A 4,222-nucleotide genomic window follows, 5' to 3' on the forward strand; every position below is an offset into this window, starting at 1 on the left:
ATGAGGTGTAGTCACACTCGCCCATCCTATTCATGAAAAATGGCACCATTTTTTTTATGTCAGAAATGCTACTCTAGCCTCTCAAAAGAGGCGCCAAATTCAATAAAGGGAATCTGCCACCATTTTTTTGCTATCTCATCTGAGAGCAACATAATGGAAAGAAAGAGACTCTGATTCCAGCGATGTATTACTTAGTTTACTGGGTAAAGCAGTTGTGATACAATCAGAATTTTTAGATGTAACATGAAAGCTGACCACACTCACACCACAGCTTTCTTTGTACATTGTATATTGACAGTGAGCTGATTATCAGTGCTGTGGACGTGGTTGGACTAAGATGCATGGGAGATGTAGTCCTGTAATGTTAATCTCCTGCTGATAAAACACTCGTTATTGAAACAACAGCACACAGCCTAATAAGTGACACATTGATGAAATCAGTGTCTCAGCCCCTATCTCATGCTGCCCTCAGATTACACAGCAAACATCTGATGACAGTTTCCCTTTAAGTGGCGTGCACCTCTTAATGAATTTGGCCCCCTTTCTATTCCAATAAAAATTTGCATAGTGTGAGCATGCGCTACGCCAGTCTTATTGAATCGGACTCTTTTTTAGACTCCAGGTAATAGCTCACGTGTAGAGGAGAAAGCAGGCAGAACATGCGTTAGTGGTACATAAGCTAGAAACACACATGAAATATTAGCAGATTCATATCATAGCTGTGTTTTTGCAGTATTTTGTGCTACATTTTTCAGGTGGATTACATGTGCGATTTGTCTACAGTATATGTTAATAATTTCTTCACCAAAGTGCTGCATTAAAACGCTGCAAAGATGCGAAACAAATGTTATGGTGTGGTTTTATTTTCCGCATTTTTGCAGATTCTTATTGCTTTCAATGGGTAAAAAATGCTGCTAAAACTCTGAAAGATTCAACATGCTGCAGATGGAAAAATTGCTGCAGCTCTCAAATTAAGTCAGAAAAAAAAACAAGCATGTGCACGAGATTTTTGCTATAGCATAGCTTTTGCTGGTACTGTAAAATGCAGCTTCTTTTCTGCCTGAAAAATCGCACCAAAAAACATTGCAAAAACGCCACGTGTGAACATACTCTTGCTCTTAATTCAAATATTCACTGGTCACTCTAGTCCAGCCACCAAAATTTGGCAATTGAAATGAAGTTCAAATCCTACTTAATTAAACCTTTGTATAATTATCATCCAGTGATTAGATCACATGAATCTTATTTCTGTAAGCAATTGAGGAGAAGAATACATTTTCTTTTGGTTGACTGGGTAGCAAATTGTCCAAAAAATAATCAGATGACATTTCTACTTGTTACGGCAAGTATTCTATTCGATGAACAATTTACCGAAGAATTCCATTTCAACTTGAAAACGTGACCAAGGAATAAAAAAAAAGCAGAAATTGTGTACAAAACACTAGAGTATTGAAATCTGATACAGGAGATGGAAATTAGATTTCTTCCCGATGATTGCATTCACAAGAGTATTAGTCTTATACAGAGCAAACATCTGGAGCTGAAAACAACCTTATACGGATTTATCTTAAAAGTTCATTCGTTGTCACAGATATGATATCTTTTATACTTAATCTTATCTTTTATACTTTATTACAAATCTTTTTAGACAAGGAATATTGAATAGTGAGGCACTGCCTGTTTTAATTGAATGGGGAAGTAGGATTTTATTTATTTGTGCAGTGTAATTAAAAGCAGTACTGATGGGGAGTTAGAATGCATTGGGTTTACTCAAATAGCATATTGTAATATCTGACGTAAGAGGCAGCAGCATTATACCACTGTTGCTGTTTTCGTTATAACTGTCCACCACTTCTGAGCTCATTGATATCGACCTTAGTTTTCCTAACCGCATAAATTACTGTATGTATTAGTAAGAACATGAATAAATAAATAAAAAGGAAGAAATTATAGGTACACATAAATGCCAGGCATGGTTGCCAACTATTGGTAGATTCCTGTACATGGGAGACATTTTTCCAATGCATCAAACTGAACCAAGGCCACTTGACTAGCATCATTTATCTCAACATTTTGTCAAGGCTTTTTTAACTCAGCTGTAATCTGGTGACACTTAGAGCTGCGTCTTTCACTATGACAGAATTGTCAGCTGATCAGCTGCCATGATCGCATTACATTGATTTTGTCAGGGGACAGTCAGGGGACACAGGACTGAGAGTGGAGGTGCGGCTCTCATCCCGGAGGTAGGTATAGATTTTTCTTAATTTATGCAACATCCTAAGTCCATTAAAAAGGGTTTGTCCAGTAGTGGAAAACTCTTTCAAAAGATAAATATCTATTCAGTGTAAAGGGGTAAAAAGGATCATGTTAAAATCCAATACAATCAATCTTTTTTTTAGAAATAATGGGGATAGTTAATCCAAGGCAGATAATCAGTAGTAGTGGTCATTTACTCCTGTATTCTTTATATTAACAATTGATTTTAGTAATGATTTTTGATGTTTACTCTGAGTCTAGATAGGCAGTTGCGATTGGCCATACAACTGTAACACACCTGTCTTGACCATCCCAGGCTCTGCTTCCTTCCCTTGTGTCCGCTGCCCACTGTTGTCCTCCACGTCAGGTCTTGTTAGTTGCCTGGAATGGATCAATGGCATAATCTCCCTAGCCTTCCTGCTTTCTGCATCAGCGCTGAGGTCCATGCTCCCACTGGAACTTGAGGCTTAGAGAATCCACTTTCATAGGTGAGTACAACAATTACAAATGTAATCATAATGCGGCATGGTCATAAATTGCCATCTAGTCTTCGATTTGCTTTTATATGTTTACAGTTGCTTTCACATGACTTGGGGATGGTAATAAATGAAGCAATCTTTGTTGGTTTTTGTGGTAGGCTTAGGGTTTGGACTTTATTGATTTGTCCAATGCTGCAATGTTTCAGATCACACTCTGTATATATGTTGCTTGTTTTCCCACTGCCGTATTAATATGTAATGTCATAAAAATGTGTAAAAAATTTACTCACCATTTGTAAAATTGACTTTCTCTGTCTTCAAATATCAATTTAACCCCATTTGTAGAGTGCTGAGAATACTGTTGGCTGAATTCAGTCTTTCACATATAACACTGTACAACAAGGTTTTTGTTTCCTGCATGAAATTGGGTGAAGCCTATCGGAATTGTCATGCTGAGTTCAGAAATAACTTCAGAATTGTTCTATCACGTAAGATTTTTGAGTAAAATGCAATTATATGTATGCATTGAATACTGTCAAATTCGTAGTGGCATGTGATATTCCGAATGCAAAAATCAGCAACAGCGATTAAGTTTATAAATGTTTTGCCATTGATTTTCATTTATAATCACTGTCGGATGTTTCACGGACAAGATTTCAACAATAGTCACCCAGCATCGAGGGACTCCACCTCCCCTGGTACAGTTTCTCCATCTGGGAAATGTCTTGATGAAATCTTTCACCATGTTCATCACTAGAGATGAGCGGTGTTCGACTAGAACTGTTCGCCAATCTCAAATTCGAGCTGTTTTGGGCGGTGTTCGAGTTGTTCGACGAACCCGAACGATTTGCAAAAAATTCGGCTGTTCGAGGTTATGTTCGATAACTGTTCATGCACCAAAAGCGTGTCCTGCATGTCTGCCGCTATTTAGAGCACCAATCATGCAGGGATTGTCTGCCACTCACTGTAATGCCACACCCATGGTGGTTGTGGCATTACAGTGATTGCCCAAATCGATGGGAACAGTGCCAACAGTGAAACATGAAAAGCCGACAATTCAGCAGCGGCATACACCGGTACCCGACAATTTAGAACCGAAAGAATAGAGCTTCACACATAGATTAGATAGATATAAACATGTCAGCCACATATATACGAAGTACAGTGAAAGTACTGCTTACTGTACTTGTCATTTAGCGTAAAGGATTTATCAAAAAAAATAATAGTGTTTTCATGCACCGTCTCTTTAAGAAAGCCGGCCGGCAATTCAGCATCGGTACCCGACAATTTAGAATAGAAGGAATAGAGAATCACACATAGATTAGATAGATAGAAACATGTCAGTCACATATATATGAAGTACAGTGACAGTGTTGCTTACTGTACTTGTCATTTAGTGTAAAGGATTTATTAAAAAAAATAATAGTGTTTTCATGCACCGTCTCTTTAAGAAAGCCGGCCGGCAATTCAGCATCTGTACCCGACAA

Source organism: Phyllobates terribilis, unplaced genomic scaffold (assembly GCF_046119375.1).
Source record: "Phyllobates terribilis strain yellow unplaced genomic scaffold, ASM4611937v1 Scaffold_11__3_contigs__length_659146591, whole genome shotgun sequence".
NCBI classification, from domain to species: Eukaryota; Metazoa; Chordata; class Amphibia; order Anura; family Dendrobatidae; genus Phyllobates; species Phyllobates terribilis.